The sequence below is a fragment of the Salarias fasciatus genome, chromosome 6 (assembly GCF_902148845.1).
Source record: "Salarias fasciatus chromosome 6, fSalaFa1.1, whole genome shotgun sequence".
NCBI lineage: Eukaryota > Metazoa > Chordata > Actinopteri > Blenniiformes > Blenniidae > Salarias > Salarias fasciatus.
Genome location: NC_043750.1, coordinates 6,799,484 through 6,820,130, shown reverse-complemented (window position 1 = coordinate 6,820,130; position 20,647 = coordinate 6,799,484).

Genomic DNA, 20,647 nt, shown 5'->3' with positions numbered 1-20,647 from the left:
CACATTTTGTCACACCTGATGCCAAAATGCCAGGCGTCAGTCGCACAAAAGCACAAACGTCAATGAAAAATTACCACAAAGCTGACAAGTCAACGAGTTCTCTGCTTCTGAAACGCCGCAGGTGCGACGCTTTTGTTGAGCTCGATACAGAATGTCCACAACAATGCTGTGCATTGTTCTGTGGAGAGGAAAACATTATTTGAATGTGATATTTACACAGAAGGGTAAGGCAACGACTGAATGTGCCAAAGAATGATCAAAAGATTTGTTTCCAGGTACCGCAGAATGTTAAAGCTTATTACTCAGTGTTGGCCCACATGTAAGAACTTGTTCTTGAAGTCAGTCTAAAGAAAAGTGTCAGTCCAGCCAGTGTTGTAGTCCAGGGTTTATATGGGTATATACCACATATACCCATTTATATGTCAGTGAGCATCTCCCATGATGCACCACTCAGCAGTATCTACAAGCTAGGCTGCCAATTCCTTTCCCCTGAGATGGTGAAGCCATGAGCCGCTCGACCCTGCCTTCAAGTGGCGAGTGCTCGTTGCATTCACTGATTTGACTGGTTAATGTCAAAGTTCACCATGCAGCTGACAATTCAATCAGAGACAGGAAGCGGCTGCATATTCTCCTCCTCTCCTGTCTTCCTCTCCCTCCGTCGTGTTTTCCCTGCCTGCAGTTTTGTCCTTGGTCTCTCTTGGAGCTCTGCTCTGCTTGATCTTCGAAGACTTCGAGCTGTGGGGGAACCGGCCTGCTCGGAGGGAACTCTGGCTGCTGGCTACATGACTGAAACGTGGCAGAAGTGGAGGGTCATGTGCCTGGTGCCCCTGTCCGTTGAAGATGTGGGACACGTCCACATATTGGGATTTCTGATGATGGGTCTGATGCCGATCGGATTATGACCCGGACCGTGCTTCTGGAAAATGAGGAATGTATTTCAGGCCACCATACCAACAAGCAAAGTCGTGCAATTTTTAAAAAAAAAACTATGAGTTTCGTAGCGGAAACAACACCGAGACTCAGATTGAGACACTGGTGAAGCTGCCGTGAAAGCTCGCTCCCTCGCTGCTGTCAAACCAGCCTCAAAGCCATGTTATCAACCTGAGTCTGTGAAAACATGCATAATGCAACAGGTTTTTGGGGGCATTTCACTGTACTTTGCAGCAGAGGGCAACATTAAATCTGCCTTCATGTTGGCATAATTTTCCATCACTTGGTTTGGTGAAAATGCACCGTTTTCATCACGAACAGTCTGCGCCACCAGAGAAAAGCGTTAAAGTTGAAGTTGAAATGACTTTGAGAGCAGTGATCTTTCATGTCATGGTAATTCTTTAATGTATAGGCTTGTTATCAGTTTTTTTGTTCATTAATTTTATTAAACAAGCTGCTTGTCGAGTGGCGGTTTTGACCTGCTGTCAGTTGAGCTATCACCTCATAATTGTTCCTTCATCCTTCTGATTGTAAATCTTAACATTTTGTCCTTCTGGTGCCATTAAACCATTTATCTCCAGTTAATTTATCCGAGCTCAGTCAAAGCGTCCATCTATGTTAGGGCATTTAATATTTTTAAGTTACAATTTGGCGACTTGTGCTTTGTTTTGTGGATTTATATTCACTTTTAAACTTGTTTTTTTATGAGTCTGGCAACAAGAGACAATGAAGTTACAAGTGAGCGGGAAATAAATAAGCTGAAGAACGGCTGGCCCTGACTTTACGGGAAGCCTTTCGTCAAACCTGCAGTCTCCTCCGTGTCGACGGCAGATCGATGTCCCGGACGGTCTCTCTTTTATCATCCATCTCCTCCTGTTGATTCCCTCCTCACCTCTGCCCTCTCGTTTCATCTTCACCCTCACTTTGATCCCTTTTCCATGTGTTTCTCACCTTCTCCATCACATAACCACTCACTTTGATCAGAAGTTCTTCGCTTTCTTGTCGAGTTTGGTGTTTTAGTCAAACTCGTCCAGGTTTTTTCATTTCACACACCTCCACCTCTACTGTACAAACTCACAAACAATCCCGCGTGCACCTGCCTCGGTGTTATTGCACAGCCATTCATCTGTTCACCCCTTCCCCACAGTTCGTCTTTGATCCCCGCAGCGAGCCAAACATCTGTTTATCCATCCATCTCAGCCGCCTATTAAATCTCCATGTATCTTTGTCATTTTCCATATTTACAATTCATCGGTCACCCACGCATCCATCCGTTCAGCTATCCTTCAAGAGCTTGTGCACCGGCACCTGCGCCTTCATTTGCACACACTAAATAGCCTGCACACGAACACAAACACCGCTGCACCGAAGCTTCCAGCACCTTGGAAGAACCGGCAAGAGAAAGATAAAATCCACAAGAATAACTTTGCTTTGTTCTTAATTAAAGATGCACAAATCCTGTTTTACAAGTAACAGATGAAATAACTGACCTGCACATGTTTGCTCGTATTGTTGCAGTTTATTTTGTTGCAAAATATATTTGGGCAACTTCGTCAAACACTGTGAAGTTGTGTGCAAATATGTGCAAATCAACCTTGCTTATTTTGGTTCATACTTCTAATTATGATTCCATCTTGAAATATGATTGGAAATGATGCCCCTTATTTTGATTGTGTTGAGTCTCAAATCTTTTTTTTTTTTTTGTCAAGTGTAGTCTCTTCTTAGGATTTGTAGCTTTTTATGAATGATGCACTGACTGGAGAGCACTTTAAATTTAATTGTACCTGTGACAATGGCAAATATCTATCTATCTATCTATCTATCTATCTATCTATCTATCTATCTATCACAACTCAGGGACTGGAGTTGAGTCTGCATTCCTGATCATGTGCTCCTCTGTTATAACTATGCTAAACCATCATCTCATCGTCGTTCCAGCACAATGACACACAATGAGGGATGAACAGTTGGGGTCTGAATCCCCCATTTAAAAATAATATATAGCTGTCCCAGACCATGCGCCACATCTGAGATGAAAAATGTAACGCTAAAAATCCTTAGAGGCTGAAGATTTGTCAGTAATCCCCCTGGAGAAACGATTTCTCTGCATTCCATGGTATTCACCGTTAACTTTAAGGACACGCTGGGACTGATGGGTTGCTGCAGTGTGATTAATCACAAGTCTCCTCTCTGAGCTCAAGACACTGCAGCCCTATAAAACTATATGGAGAGAAAGGGCATCAAAACTCACTACTAGTGAGGTGGTCTTCTCGTTGGTTTCCCTTTTGCGGGTCCAATAAAAGTGTGTCTGATCTAATCTTGAAATGTGCATACATGAGGTGGAACGCATTTTCAGAAATATCCAAAACAATCCATGACAATAAATCTAAGAGCAGTGTGGGGCATCGCAAGAACAACCAGCTGGAAAGTGATAGTTTCCAATAAAACTCATCTGGAAGAGTGAAAGAAAGGTGGCAGAGCTCTTACTCAGGATATTGCTTCCCTCTGTGAGTGTTCAGGTTCAGAGATGTCCAATTCTCACACCTGTAGCGAACCACAGAGGCTCTAAATAGGCCTGTCAGCTGACGCTGTCACAGGGATGCATTTAGAGAGTTTTGGGGGTATTCAAAACCTCCACTAATGATTTAAAGTGACTCAGATGAATGCAGAGAGTACTGAAATTTTATCTTTGGCGCTATTAAATTGTCAAACTCCCCCCTCACCCTCCCGCCTGTTATAATGTGTACAAAAGGATCTCAGAAAAAAAAAATCTCCAAGAAGAGGAAAAACAGGCGAGAGCTCAAATCTTTTTCTCTCGACGGTCACAAAATAGTGATGCAACTATTTTACTTTCACTTGACTGAGATTGTCATGAAAAACAAAGGTTCAAACATTTGATTTTAATAGCTCACCTTAACCTAATTCTCTAACAGTGAGCAGTGAAGGAATCACAGGAAAGGGCATGGATCTCATTTTAGTGAGGCAGATTTTTTTTCTTTCTTTTTTGGATCACTGCTCTTTTCCATATAGTGCTCTCATGTCTGCTAATGAGGGCCTCCATCATTAACAAGCTGTCAGGCAAACTGATGGGAGAGACAAGTGGGTGAATATCATGCTGCTGCTGCTCTCTCTGATCAAACAACGATCCCAAAAGGGTTCCTCGCTCTGAAGGGAATTTCCATTTTCTCTTGTTGTGTGTGAGTATTGTTGCATATGGCCTCTGGGCCGGTCCTCCAGAGCCTCTGTGCTGCAGTTTTCTATCTGGCAGAATGAGAACACATTAAAAATCATCACAAATGCAAAGCATTGTGTTAGTCTTTTTCATTTCAGAGAGGTTTTACATTCACACGGCAATGTTCTGAAAACGACGCCCGCTTACACAGAAAACACAGAAATCCTATTTTACTGACAATCAGGGCAGAAGCAGCTATAGTTTATCAATAGATTTTTTTAAGGAGGCCAAACAGAGTGAAATAGGCAGTTGGTGGTGTGAAGATAGACATATGAAAACAGAAAGCTGGTATTGATATGGGTTTGGGGGGACTGGGTGCCGTCCAGACTGGTGAAGAAAATTAAGCAATCATTTTAAAGAGTCTGTCGATGATGAGAAACTCTCAGTCGTTTGCCCCTCTTTGCAATTTATGCAGAAGCCTTGATTCATGTTCATGGAGCCTGTTGGAGGAACTCTACACTGAACTAAATTCACCGACTGCTCTGACTGGTCCGCGGTGATCGGTTCCAGCTAACAGCTGCAGACTGTTGATCGTCCCCAGAACGTGATCCGTCCAGCTTCCTTTAAAAACGCAGAGAAAAGTTCAACTTTCCCAATCATCCAAGACATTTTTCCTTGAACAGACAGCAGATCCCTCGAGTTTAATTTGAGCGGGCAATCCAGAGCACGATGAAGGATAATTTGATCATATTAAAATAATAACGTGAGTCATCCGCCGAAGATAATCACAGGGGAATGTTCCTGTGTTGCTGTTGTGGATACTAAAAGGAGCTGAGAAAGTGCCTCAATCTAAGAGCAATAAACTAACTCAGGAAAATCAATCATGCATGCAGAAACTTTTATTTTTATTTATTTTGAATTGGAAAGAAAATCTCTTAATTCTTCAGTAAATCATATACGTATCGTACATGATTAACTTGCTGCCTTCCTAAAGCACTGAATGCCGTCATCTCTTATGGTAGATTTCTTAAATATTGGCTACACACAGTTCTCACCTGGTCACAACCACATGTGAAAATGGGAGCTCCTGAGTTCTGCTATGTATTTCTTCTTTGGAAATATTACTTCTCCGATCTCACCTCGGACAAAGTGTTAGGAGTGTGAAAAGCTTTGGAGTGTAACACATTTCTCGATAAATGCGAGCGCACGCTGTTGGGAATACGGAGCGTAGTCGTCGTGGCAGCCAAACCCTGTTGTAGCTCAAAGTACGCGTGTCTACCTGTGTTTGTTTGCAGCCCTTGAGAAAGTGCGTGGGAAGAAGAGGAAGCAAAGACAGATGGATGGAGTGGGGAGGAGAATGAAAAAAGAGAAGCCAGGGCACTTGTTAGTACAATGTCTCCAAAATGGAGCTACTGTATACCTGAGAGACATCCAAGAACCATTTGAAGCAAGTTTCGATCACAAACTTTGGAAATTTCGTGTTTTAAAGACTCACTTTTAGCAAAAAGCAACTATTTTCACATCTGTAGGGTCAGGCTGTGAAGAGTAATCTCAACCAGTTCCAAAACACATTGAGCAAGAGAAGGTTTTGGGCGTCCATTCACCAGCAGAATTATCTGAGAAAACATCACAGCACACACCTCCAGCCACACAAACCCACACACATCCTGCAAACCGGCCAGCTCTTACTAATGAGAGGCAGCAGAGGGACTCCACTATTAAATTAGTGTTTCCCAGCAAAGCTTCTTTTCTTGTTCATGACTTTTGGGAAGAGAGGCGTCATAGCGACTAGAGAACGCGCCAGTGGAAAGATCTAAAGTTGTTCCTGAACAAGTTCAATGAATGATGGTTGAACTCATTCATATTTTGGGTGAACGTGAACTGAATGTGCTGCATTTCTGTCCGATCAGCATTACGGTGAGTTCGCTCGTTCTGGCGCTCTCTCACAATTTAACTTTGCTCACAGTCCCAAGCTTCCACAGAGCCTTCCAGGTGAAAAAATAGCTAAAACACAGGCCTAGTGAGTGTGAGAGTGAATGGTTGTCTTTCTGTATGTGTCAGTCCTGCTTCAGACTGGTGAACTGTCCAGGCTGAATCCCGCCCTCGCCCGAAGTCGCTGGGCTTGGCTCCAGCCACCTGTGACCCTGAAAAGGATGAAGCAGCTCAGAAAAAGGATGGATGGATGGATGGATGGAAAAACATTTGTATTAATTCCTCAATTAAAAAATAACATTCAAGCAGCTCAAGCAGCATAAGTGTCCTTGTGTTTTTGAGAATATGATGGACCAAACGAGAGGTAAAAAAACTCCAGTATTCTGAGGGAAACAGCTCACAGCAATATATTGGAGAAAAAAATTAAATAAATAAAAAAAAAAGAACAATGAAGTGATTCATTCATGGAACTGTGACCTGACCTTTGAAGCAGTTCATGTAGAAATCAAGTTTTCCCCGACACTGAAAATCAGTGATCTTCAGACACTGAACCAAGAAAACTGAACTGATGTACCTCCGAGCAACAAAAACAAATGTTCTTCCGAATCTTCTTTGCTGACGACAATTCACATGCATTTAATTGTTGGCCTCCTTCAAAAAATGCAGTATTACTAGCAATCTTGATAAATGAAATGAAAAAGAACAGAGATCACTGGAGACTCGGCCTTTTATTGGCTTTGTGCTATCTGTCTTTGTTCCTGTCCACGTTCACCTGGAAGAGCACCTGGAGGAGCTGGGGTTGTAGGAAGGCAGTGGGAAAAGAGACACGCTGGTTAATGCGAGCAGACGGATGCACCGATTAGTTTACTGCGCAGGAGAGTCGGCAGCAGCTGCAGGGACTAAAGAGATCACTATGCATCTGTGTTAAATAAATACAGACTGATTCAAATAATCAGCCGAGTTGATTAGATGTAATTTGGCAGTATTTATGGCAAAAACACGGTCTTAATTCAAAGATAATGAAGGAGATTATCTATTAAACTCATACAATTCAACTGGAATGTGGTGTTTCAAGCAGTCACGAACAATCTCTGCATTCCGACACAGCTGCTGTGAAACCCTGTTAAATTCATCCTGAGCTCCCATCATATTTTGGTATTAAGAGCTGGATTTTGGGACTCTGATTTTAAGTTTAGGCTTCAGTCTCATTTCCACATGGGAAGAGTGAGAAGAATGAGACGTCACTTTATTTAATTCAAAGTGGGGCGCACATACTGATCTATTATGAATCGTCCCAGATCCATCGTCCATCTTCTTTCCCGTTTAGTCCATTTAGGGTGTTGGGTGGATATGGGAGGCCGGTAATGGGACTAAAAAGCATAAAGGTAAGAAATTCATCCAAATCAGGTTCTCAGGGTTTCAGAGATGTGAACTAACAAATGGTGGAGGCAGGGTTCAACCTGGAGAGCAAGTCGTCAGTGCAGATGTGTCAAGATTCATCACTCTGTTGTGATCGATCTTATTTTTCCGTTTCGTCCTCCTCCTCTTTTCTCAACCTCTCATCCTGAGACAATTGAGATTTTGGAATTCTGGCATTCCAAGAGGTGTCCTCTTCTTTCCACTTTCTCCTTTCTGACATTTCAATCTCCTTCCCCGTTGCTCGCTGACCTTTTTCCAATCACCCTTACTTACCCAGCCTTCTTTTCCCATTTCCCCTCTCCTCCTTCCAGGTCTTGCACCTCCTGTCCCTCCTCCATCAGTGCTCCTCTTCTTTAACTTCCATCCTATCAGTGTGAATTACCTCTCGCAATCTAAAACTCTTTTCAACTTAATTGCCTGCTTCAGAGCCTCGTCTGTTTTCTCTTCGCTCTCACCTCCTTTTACTTCTGTCTCGTCTTTCTTTCTCCCCCATCTTGGTATTTTACACAATGGCAACTGACATTTCTGCCTGATGCCTTCTTCTCCCTCTTGGCCTTTTTATGCCACCTCCTGTGCCTCCTCTCCTTTCTCTTTTTTCATAGCTCCTTTTTCATTCTGTCTGAGATGCCATTTTCTTTCTTCCATTGAGTCCTCAAAGGGGGAAACCTTTTGGCTTGTGCGTGTTTCTTCCCTTTGAGTCTGCATGGCCATGGGCTCCCTTTTCATGTTTGCATACTGCAGAATGGATGAAAATGACTCTAAATGTTGAGATAGTGTGCTTGACTTCCGTTAAAATGTTTGGCTTTGATTGATTAAATAAGTACCTCTCACTAAAAAATGAACAGCATTAAATAGACAAAGTGGTGTGGCAACACAGAGAGGCCGGGGGCATGTTTACCCAGTAAACCATCCCAAAACCTTCCAGCAGTACTGGTGACACAGAATAAGCTCCCCGCCCGGCTCTTTGTGGGGGAAAAAAACACAACACTGTGGGGGAACTGCCAGGCAGCTCTGACCCACGTCGCTCGGGGCGAACGTTTCTAGAACAAGGATCTGACTTGTACCAAACTAGGGCAGGAGGTGTCCGCAGGCAGTGCTGGGGAAGAACTAATGATGGAGCAGAAGGCGAAGAAAGAAGGGGAGAGGAACAAGCTAATAAAGACGGGCTGTAGTTGCACTCGAGGTTTTCAGCTGTTTGTGAAGATCTCATCCCGTTAACAGCGTGCTGTGATTCTGCCTGAGATTTTAACGACTGTCAAACTCTTAAGAGATGATTCATTCTCTTGCAGACCCCACACAGGAAGATAAGGAGTCAGCCATTGATCAGTGTTGATCGTATTGTCAACACCACATAACCATTCCGTCTCACTGCTGATCAAGAATCCAGTCCTCCAAGCTGGAAATCTCACGAGATCAAACAAAAACAAAAATGAAGAAGAGGCAACAAAGAAACAAGAACAACAAGAACAACAACAACAAAGAGGACATACTGATGGTGGCCTTGGATACAAACCCTTTTTAACAGAACAATCCCAACATAAAAGAAGAAATGACCAGAGCTGTGCTTGTTTTCATTTATTTCTGCTTCCGTGTTCTTCAGTCAGCTGAGAAGCTCATTTCTTGATTGGCTACAGTCTCTACATTCTTAAGAACTGTTGCTTTTCCCACACATAAATATTTTTCGTTTAAATTATTGAACAAGTTTAACATTAACAGCATTGAGCCAAACCTGTGCCGGAGCTGATTTTGGGACAATTTCACTCTTGACACACTTCAGAGCACAAGATACTCCTAATAGACATAAGAAAACCTGACATTTGTCATCTTTGGCTGTGATGGGGGAAAACTGGGACGACACCAGCCTTTATGTGTGGACACAACGCCTCAAGTGAAAAGGCACTGCTTTTACATATTCGTGTTTTCCCTTGAAACTGTTGCTGTATAAACATTCCCCTCAGTTTCTTGAAAAGGTTTTCTGTGGCTTTATAATCCCATCTACAGTCCGTGCAGTGACGTCGATTCAGGACTTTGTTCCTTTTTGTGAACTTTGCATGTTCTCCCTGATGATATGAGTTTTCTAGATGGTCCATATTCCACAATAAAGCCATACATGGTTGTTTATGGTTGTTTTATAATGCATGCTTGTCCGTCTGTCTTTGTTTTCCCTGTGATGGGCGAGCAACTCTCTGAATAGAAGCTGGGAGAGACTCCAGCGACCACAACATGTTGGATGAAGTGGATATGGAGATGAATGTATCCATGGATACAAGAAACTTTTGCAGTCTTTTTATATTATGCCATATGCTGCTTTGCTTTGTTTTCTGTCAAGGAAATAGTGCTACATTAAAAACAAAGATGACTGAAACCCTAACCCACACATCTGAATGCACACGCAAACAACAGCATCCACTAGTGACCCAACATGGGAACTACATCGTTTTCAGTGTGTCTGTCGTTTCCGTATTTCTGGACATCGTTCTCAAATTGTTTTCATGTAAACACAAACTGAAAAAGAAATGCATTTTTACTTTAGATGTTCTGTAAATGGGGCCTCAGCAAGAGGGAGAAAAAAAAAAAAAACCTTTCATTTCCCTTAGATTATTGCTGGGCAACAGTGGAAATGGTTAACTGAGATTAATTTCCTGCCATCATCACAAACCAAAGTTATTTGTGACTGGAGGCCCATTAATGTTTTGTCCAGCTTGTTATAGCAGAAGAATTTATCCCAGAGTCCAGATGCACAATCATCATATCATCTGGGTCTAATATGTCTTTTTTCAAACACTCACGGGCTTTAAAGTGCCGCATTACAGGCCCACCGCCGAACCCATTCTCCATTCAGTACTAACCCACATCTCAGTCTAGCCTTGTGTGTGTGTGTGTGTGTGTGTGTGTGTGTGTGTGTGTGTGTGTGTGTGTGTGTGTAACCACAGTCATTGAAGAACATGCGTTAGCCACGTTAATGTATGATAAAATAATTGTAGCGTTGGTTGAAAGGGACATAAAAATAATGTGTAATGTAAGTTTTGTTGTTCTCTTGAGCGAACATGCTTCATTGCATGTTTTGCATGTTTTGTTCCCTCCTGGTTGCAGCTGCGATTTCCATGGACACTGCTTCTGTCGACAGACTAAAATGCATGGCTGAGTTAACACAAAGTCATTCAATCAGTTTTGTTTACCTGTTGCTCTTTTCAACGTGGCTCTCAAAGCAACACAGTAAATGCAGCCCAAAGGATCCTCCATGACTAGAAACTGTGTTCAGTGCAAACAAATCCAAACTCTTCTTCACTGAGCTGCTCCAGCATTTATTTCTTCTCTTAAGTGCACTGAAACTGAGCAAATTTCACCGAATTTCTATTGGTGAATCTGTCTTTAAATCCTTGTAAAGGATGAGTACGGTTTAAACAGCTTTCATGTTGTTTATAGAATGAAGTAGAACAATATACTCACCCCGAATGCTTTTCTGATCCGAGCAGTGCTTCGGGAGAAATTTAGATCCAAAATCGAGCGGTGGACATCCGTATACGTCTAGCAGACGGGGCATGGGTAACGCCGCTCCTAAAACGACTTTAATCATCCAAAAACTCATTAGTTTCACCAATATTTCATCATGGTCCGCTCACGCCTCTCATATATATGTCATATATGCAGATATATGTTCGGTAAGAAGTGCATGCGTGTCTAGATATCTATGTTTAGATATCTATGTCTAGGTAAGCCGGAGCTACGGAAGTCGCATTGTTGTTGTGTGTGTTCGACTGCTGATGCTAACACATGTGTCTGATACCTGCTCTCGGGAATAAACATCCTCACGCTGCCAAACGCCTCTGGACTTCATTCGAACATATTACAAGATACATGTTGTTGTTTTGCTAACCCCTGAACAGAAATCTTTGTTTACGGCTGCCGCGCGCATGCTGTCCGCCGCTCGATTTTGGATCTAAATTTCTCCCGAAGGACTGTTAGGCTCAGAAAACCATTCAGGGTGAGTATATTGTTCTACTTCATTCTATAAACAATGTGAAAGCTGTTTAAATTCTACTCATCCTTTAAGCACTTTATGTTTAAAAAATGAATTTTTACATCAGAAACTAATTCTGCTTCTCATGAACAGCAGGGAACTGGTTTCATGACCCCATTTTCTGTATGAAGAAATTCAACCCTGTTTATCATGAAGAACCAAGATTCATCTCCAGTTTTAAAGCTGCTTTGCATCACTGCTTCTACAGGTTCGATGGCTTGATCTAAAAATGTGCAGGCATAGAGTCCCATTTTAGAACTTTACTCAGCTTGCTAGCTTGTGAAAGCATTCTTCACGATAGTTCTGATTTGTTGCAAATGTTGAAAATTAATTTCAAAAGACATTTTCAGTGGACTGTCCTTGGATTTGGGTGATCAAATCCCTAATTTGGATTGCCTGACCTACATGTGACCTTTTATGCCTTTAGCTGCCAGGTATAGTGCAATGTTGAATTAATGAAGTAATTCATTTCTTCATTGAGAACAGATGGTTTGGTTAAAAATAGCTAAAATCGTGATTTGTCTTTTGCGTGGGAACGTCCTGTCTGGATCACACTCCTCTGCAAAGATTGATGCAGTTTCAATTAAAAAAAAGTCATGATTGAGCCAAGAAGTGTTTTACTTCGTATCACCAGGGGGGACAGAGAGTTGTTATTAAAGCCTTGATTTGCTGACAGATGATTGGACGGCCATTTGGCACAGATCATAATTCTGCTACTTCTGTCGGGAATGAGGTATCAAAAGAATCTGGTTCCACCAAAGTATTTTTAAACCTATACAGAAGGTAATATTAAATACATCTGGGTGTATTTATTTATTTATTTATTCATTTATTTATTATTTATTCATTTTTTTTGGGGGGGGGGGGTGTCGGCAAGGGAGGATTTTACACTATTTCTGATTCAAATATGTACAGTTTGTCTTCAATATGTCATGGTTCTCAGTTCTTGGAAATCTTCAATTGCCAACCTACTCAGGCTCCATTCACACAGCATTTCAAGTCTAAACACAATTTTTGGCATTTTCACATCAGAAAAGCTTCAAGTTTACATGGCAGCATTATGAAAATGATGTCTGTTTATACAAATTGGTAAAAGTGCTGAAAACAATGTAGTTGGCATGCCAGGCCATGAGTTGTTTACACACACACATACCTATATATATATACATATATATATATATATATATATATATATATACATATATATATATATATATATATATATATATAACCACACTATTGTTAAAGCACATCTTTTAGTGTCTCGGAGAGACTTGGCTGAAAATGTTCAATAACAAATGATGCCAATTAGTTTGTCATCCAGCCGAAGCTGCAAAAATCAGAGGTTGCATTGATCTGCACGTTACTTTGATATTTGCTACATTTTTAAAATAAAAATACACATTGTACACACTCTAGGCATAATGCATAATGTTTTTGGATTATTCTGTGAGTTGTTTCCACTGAGGCTAATTAAATGTCAGGCCTCCATGAATACTACATAGTTCACCACTGACCCTTTGAGCTGTAGAAACATCTTAATCATTATCAAATAACTGAAGCTAAAAACTTAATGGGAGCCTAAATTGGAGAACTGTCAATCAAACCCTGACTGTAGAAGATAAACACTCTCAAAAAAGTATTCCAACCTTGCCTCAGTCTAAACGATTATAAAACTGCAGCACGTTTCCAAAAAGTTAAATACTTATAAACTCCCATACATGCTTAGTGATTAATTACATTCTGGGTATCGGAAAGCTGGTCCTATAATAATCACCATGTGTTGGCATCATTGCAACCAATCAGTTCTGAAGTACATATGAGAAGCTGTGGTGGTCATGAAACCACGGAAACATCTGTCTTGTCTGCAGTGTGTTGAAGTGAGGCTCCTGTTTGCACCATGTTTTCAAGTGAAAATGGAAAAATCTGATTTCATTTTGTGTGTTTGTTTACATGACAACAGTGCTCACAGCTTAAATACCCGGGACTTTCCATAGTTATTGTTTATAGTTTATTGTTCTGATATGTGTGCTTTCATTCTTAAAACAATCAACAGCACCCACTAGTAGCCTAAAATAAAAATTCGCTTTCAGAGTTTCTGACATTTTCATTAACCTGGAAATCATTACTCAAAAACTTTCTGAAATTAAAATAAAGTAGCACTGATCTGTCATTGAAAGGCAGCTGTATAAAAATGTCTCTAATTGGAACAATAAAAGTACATTCATCAGTAGATTTGAGGAAGTCTTACACGCCGATGTGTGATGAACATATAATGAAATTAGCTGTCATTCTTACATCGGACGATTCAAACTCCCTGACCTCCTCTGCTCATCCTGAATGGAGCATGCCATTGCAGAGCAGAGGTGTAGTGGAGCTTTATCCTCTTTTATCCCCTCTCCTATCCCGTTCCTTATCAGCCCTGGAGGGAGAGCAGGGATTAACAAGTCCTGGAGAGGAGAGGGTTAGCGCAGCTAAAGGCGATAGCGGGAAACTTTAATGCCTTGTAAAATCTACAGTCTTATCTTGTATCCAGCTTCGTATCAGATCGAGAGTTTGCACCCTGTGGAAGCACCGTGTTGAGATATATGAAGTTGAGGAAGACGGGGGGATCTGTTGCACTACAGTGAAGAAAAAAATGCACCAATCAGCCATTACTTTAAGGCGTATATTTAAGCAGGTTTTCCTTTTTGTTGTCATTACAGCCCGGACAGGTTGAGAGATGGACTCCGTCACACCTCTGGAGGCGTGCTGTGGTATCCGGCTCCAAGCTGGTAGCAACAGATTCTTTAATCCCAGATGTCTCAAGGTGCCTCAATGAATCAGACGATTCATCTTAGATACGTCTGATTGGATTTAGAGGCTGAATCAACACCTCAACCCACCAAAGGATCACTCCTTGCAGTAGTGGTGGGTTTGAGTGTCTCGGTGACCCCGAGAGCTCCACCGGTGGAATCGTCGTCTCCTGATAGGGGCGCCCGTGGGCAAAATGTGCTGGATAATAGACATAATATATGTTAAAAAAAGATTACCTGAAGAATGTGAGTCATTGCTCAGCAGACAGGATTATAAAAATAAGATAGAAAACATACTGAAAGAGGGTGAGCAAAGCTTTCAGAAACAGAAAATTGCCTGTCGGCGTTGATTAAAATGTCAAACGTTTCTTTGACGCACCACGACTTTTACTGACGCAAAGATCCCCCACAGGCGCCAAAGGGCAAAGTCCAGACAAAGGCGCTGTGTTTTTCCACTCTTAGACCCTCAGCCAGACGAACACCGCTGTAATAAAACGCCATTGATCATACAATGGGTCCTCGCCCAGAAAGCACCAGCAGACCTGGTGACGGATCCAAAAATGAGAGCACTCAAGCTCGAGTACGTCTGTGCTAGTGCTCGGCGAAAGTGAGTCACTGAAGCGAAACATTGTCATTATCTGTTAACACCTGCGCTATCAGGAATGTGCCACTGTGGGCTTCAAGTTACAATGAAAAGGCAACAAAAAAGAAAAAAGAAAATGTGCTGAGGTTTACAGTTAATTTCTCTATGCTATCATACAGGTAGGAAATCAATCAAAAAACCATTTATGTTACTGTCTGGAAAGCTGTGTGGGTTTAGCAAACATAAAGTACCTGGAGAAGGTTTTTGGTGCTTCCAATAGTTTCACCTTTCATGGCTTTGGTTATTAGAAAGATCGACATTTTTGAGAAGATTCGTCATTGACACTTCACCTGTTACTTCTAACTGAGAAACAATTTACAGAAAGTAACAGAAATATTTGTGTTTGTTAAAACTTTGACTGAATCCAGTGTCGGTGTAGTTGTGAGTTGTCAGCTCACCGCTGTGATTGGTATTGAAATATCTTAAAACCTCATTGGACAGATCTTCTCCTGCACTGAGCATTGGCACCTCTGGTCAGTCGATGCGGCCATGTCTTATGGATTGAATACACGGCGATCTCTACCGCTAAAATGAATGACATTTATAACTCTACAAACGTAAGCACGACAGTTGTCAGTTTTCTGCCAGCATTCCTTCCTGGTCATTGTTGTTAACCTTGCCGGCAAGCTGAATTCTCGTGGTGTGTGAGAATACCATCTTGTACTGCTCGAGCCTATGTGCTCGGGGTCAGACTTTTTTCGGTCGGACCAATCACGCGTCGTTTAGGGCGGGGCATGAAGCTTTGACGGAAGCAGGAAGCGACGGACTGCTAATAATATTAGCATCGCTAGCGAAAACAATGGATGACCCGACAGCGATTAAATCTGTTTTGGATGAATCCTCTATTGCGTCTTTGAAAAACGATCAGCAAGAGGTTTTTTCTTTGGAGTGATTGGCTGAAACTAAACATGGTTAGGCGGGCGCACGGTGTCCTTGCGTCCAATGAAAGCAAAGAGTTCTACAGCAAGTCCCTCCTTCCCCGAACGGATTTGCCGAGTGAAATCCCAGTTTGACATGTGAAGCAATTCGTTGCTGCACATGTCAATATGGCTTTTGCCAGGTTACATTGCTGTGGTAACAGTGCTACTTTTGGGTCAGCTAATGTGTTTGACTTCTCCATCTTTGTTAGAGTAACTGCTCCTCCGTGGGAAAGACGGCTGCTCTGCAGGGATTCTCCATGTTTGACAGAAGCTGAAAATTCCTCTCCTTTTGCACGATAGATTTTCCATCAGTTTTTAAATATTTTAAAAGATGTTTGTCAGTGCAGCTTCTTAATACTACAAACAGAACATAACATACGAGACAGTAATGGAGCACCTGCCCACACAGAGTGCTTGAGGACCGTAATTCATGACATGATCAAACGGGACTGTTCAAGAGGCAGAGTATGAGCAGATTTTAATGCAGGTAAGGAAAAAAAGACAAATGCAAGTAGCCGCTGCTGCGTGAGGCTCGTTTCGCCTGTTGAATATATCAGCAGGATGGTCATGGTGAGACGCTGTGATTCAGGTGGAGCTGTCCCGAACTCTGACAGATGTCTTTTGTTGACGGCCAACAACACAGACGGTTCATTTCTCAAGATTTAGAAGAAACTAAAATGAAGGCGAAAAAAAAAACAAACAAGAAAACAAGAGCCTATGCCAGTTATTGCTAAATGAAAGTTCCCTGACATATGAGTCACACGTCCACTTTTCTTAGTTTGACATGTTTTTTAAGGTTTTCTTCAGCACTCTTAGTTTATCAAACCACAGGAAATAATGTCACTCACCATGCTGTCAAGCTAAATGCTTTAAGAATCAGCATGCATAAAGAATCAAGTCCGAAAATCATAAAAATAAGTAGCTTGTCTGCTAATGATGCAAGAAACTCAGTCATGCCGCTTGAAATGTCAACGGCAGCCAGATGAATAATACAATAAATGTGCTCGACACTGTAACACTGTCGCCATGCTGGAGCCACTCGACGTGCACTAATGTCGTCTTACAGTCATGTCGGTTCATTTTTCAGTCAGATATTGGTTTGATGGGAGGACGAAGGCTTTGGGAGAACATGAGGAGTTTAATCCATCTATTTCTGCCCTCTCTCATCACAGTTTAGGTAAGTACAGGGTGTAAAGTGATCAGCGCAGCGGCAGTTCAGCTGCAATCTCTCGATCAACACGGCTCTTTGTGAAAGTATCTCACCTTCTCAGGTCATTTAGATGAGATCCCTCAGCTGGACGATGGCCGAGCCAGAGCGTGTCAAGTGTTGGAAGCAGCTCGGTGGCATCGTGTTTGCCTATGCATTTGAAACGGACCCCTCAAATAACTAAAGGAAAGCCGTACCAAAGCATTTTTGGGTTGCGAGTTCCTCATTGAGATACTGAGAATTAAAGGGTTCATTCAGAAAAAAAGTTTTGGTGAACTTTGAACATGACAAAAAAAAAAATTTAGCGAGGCTACCATGATGTGAAAATGGAAAACTTTCACTGCGTTTTGAGTCTGTTGGCACCACAACTTGCTTCGAGCTCTCTGCTGCTGTTCATTCGCCCAGTGGTCACCGTGAACTGTTCTGCTCTCCAGGACTCATAGTAATGAATGTGTGCTCTTCACTCTTCAATTTAACGGCAGTAAGCTAATGTAATGTACATCTGGAAACAACCGATACTGAGCGGGCCAAAACGACAGAGGAGCTTTGATACTAACGACATCGTTTTCATCGTGTCTGCATAAACAGACATTGGTTTCTACACTGTGAAAAGTTTCTGTAACAAAAATGCAAAAAGGATGCATTTTTACTTGAAACATTATGAAAACACGACCTCAATCGACAGATAAGGCCGAACTGTGTGAAAATGCTTCACAATTTAGCCTCACTCATGTTTAATTCTTCATAAAGATTGCACAAATATTTATATCAATTAAAAATTTGAATGGTCAGGAAATGCACTGAGCAGAAGACAAACTGTAAAGTGTTACTTGAGTGGAAGCCATTGTTAATGGACGCCTCAGTCGCCGAGGTTTTGAACTCCAGCAGTGAAAGGCTCTTCCAGCTGGTGCTGTTGGTGTTTTTGTTGACATGTTGTTCCGCCGAGGCTTGACGCTTTTCCGTGTCAACATTAGCTGCAGTGTGCTTGTCAGATCCCGGGTGCTCGGAGTGTAAAAAGTGCCATCGTCCGAGGTGGGAGATCACACAGGGTGACTTGTGACTCCTCCAGCAGTTTCCTCACTGCATGAAATCCACATTTGGGTATTTATCATGCAGCAGTTTGGTTGGTTTTCACTCTCATGAAACACAAGAGTCCAAGACAACACACACACGTACCGTTTGACACAGACCCTTAAAGACAGTGCCGTTGTTTCTTTCCTGTATTGCAGCTACGGACGTGTTTTTGGTGGTGTTCAACTCTTCACCTTGAGTCACAGCGCCACATTTTGATCGGCCTCTCTCCTTTGAGCTGCTGTCCCAACACTTCGAACCCAGCACTCATCACTTACTCTGAGAACCCGTCTACCTTAAAAATAGCATTGCGCCTCAGGCGAAGGAGACTGACAGCCACGAAGCTAAACACAAGCTTCAGGGGGGAAGATTGTAAACTGAGGCAATCCCTGGATGAAATCCCAATGAAAATGTGGATTTTTTTTTTTAAAGGAGTTTGTTGGGTTTTTGGCATCTCTGTTAGAAACACTGAAGATTTCTCTTTACTAAATTCGAGGAAAAAAAATGTTCTCGTGACTCTTTTACTCCTTCATTTGTCAGAGTAGAACGATACCAGTATCAACAAGTGCAGTAAATACTGGCGGGTAATTAGAATGGACATCATCATAAAGGAGAAACCACTTTAACTGAAACTGTCGAATATCAACTGTCCTCAGAAATCTATTAATTTTTAAAAAAGGTGAAAGAAAAAAAAGCGGAAACATTACACCGTCCAGTTTTTCTGTTTGTTCACCCCGAGTGAAGCGGATCCACTCATATGACGCATTTACAATCCACTTCACCTCATAATCCAATTTTACGGAGGATTTTTTGGCCCATGTAAATGTGCCTTTTAAGTCATGGTCAGTTCACATCAGTGTCTTCGGAATGTGGGGAAAAAAGCAACAGTTTCACAAAGCAGAGTCGACACAAAGTCAGTCGAACCCTGAACTCTGAGCTGACCTACTATGTGTGATTGAAAATCTCAGTGTTCAATTCCAGAACAGCTGATTGAAGTTAGTTTGCTAAACATGGAGTAGTTTCAGCTAGAGATAAGCGCATGCGCCACAACTTTATGAAGATAGCATTAATGGAGCCTCGATTTGATGAGTTACCACGGCAGAAGGGAAGCAGAGGGAGGAACTTTTCACCCCAGTAGAATTGGAATGGGTCAGATCATAATAAAGCTACAGGAGAAAACCGCTTGAATTGTAGCCTGTTGATTTATTTCGTACAGGTAGAGTCACATTGGGGAGAAGCACAGTCTGCAGCAGTTAACAATGAAATCCTGAAACACTGCTCGCTGTACAAAAAACTCCCAATTACAAAATGGATTAAGTAAACGGATTAAGTTATGCATGTAGATGATGGACGATAACGTTAAAAAAGTTTCCACCTACTGAGCCTAATGGACTTTTAACTACTGATATTTTTAAAAACAATTGCTATAAATACCAGAAAGCCGAACTGCGCTCTGCTAAACTCTCCAGCTGAAGGAGGAAATCAGTGTGTGCGGCTGAAAGTGGGCGGAGTCAGAAACTCCAGGTTCCCCTCTTTCTCTGGGTTGAGTTACTGAAAACTGAAAACTGAAAAAAACTGAAAACTCAGAGTTTTTTGTCATTTCAGGGTTAACAGACAGAGTTTTCACAAAACCTGCTTTGTGAAACGGACCCCTGATCCTCCAGTAAACCCCAGAACCTAAAAAAAATCACAGATGAGGTGTGGAGTTTCAGAATGAAGTGTGGCTTTTCCACTTTTATGTCTGCTGGTTTTCTCTTCATAACAACTCTTCTGTTTGCTCAACAGCTCACGAATAAGGTTGGTTACATTTCTTCCAGTTTTTAATTGATCCATGCATGGTTCACAACACCATCTGTGGGTGTGTGAAAAGAAATTACGCCCTGCAATGCAGAAATGCATTTTAGAGAGAAAAAAAAAAAAACTCCCTGCACATGATACTTGGCAAAGCAGCATCTGGAAAAGGTCAAATGTTTGTGAGTGAAAGATGGAATCGGGGCCGTCTCATAGCAACACAACTGCATACTGGCGTATTGATAAACATTTGCCATCATTCTAAATGTTTCGATCTGAAGGCTGCTGAATAAAAATAAAGGGCGGGGGGGGGGGGGGGGGGTTATAAATAAGTGACCTGGATCAAAGTAAGCCACACCAGGCTAACTTTCAGAGTGGGACTCCTGCAGCTTGGAGAGCGATGGGCTCCGGATGCATCTCGTTAGCACGGCCCACTGGAGACCTGTGCTACTTCAAACACCTCCATGCTGCAGCTGCTGCTGCCGCGGCGGCGGCGGCGGCTGCTGAGCCTGCTGACGGCTATAAATAGAAACCAATCTGCAACACCACCTAATGAGCACAATCCACTTCAGGCCGAACTGTCAACAAGCAGCCACGGCATGCCAGCGTGGGCGTGTGTGTGTGGGTGTGTGTGCACGGATACAGCTGACCAGGCTGTTTTGATCATGGCTGTACTGCAAATCACGACACAGCCAAGGAGTTTGCGCGCGTGTGAGTGTGCACGTGTGAGTCTTGCGATCTATTGT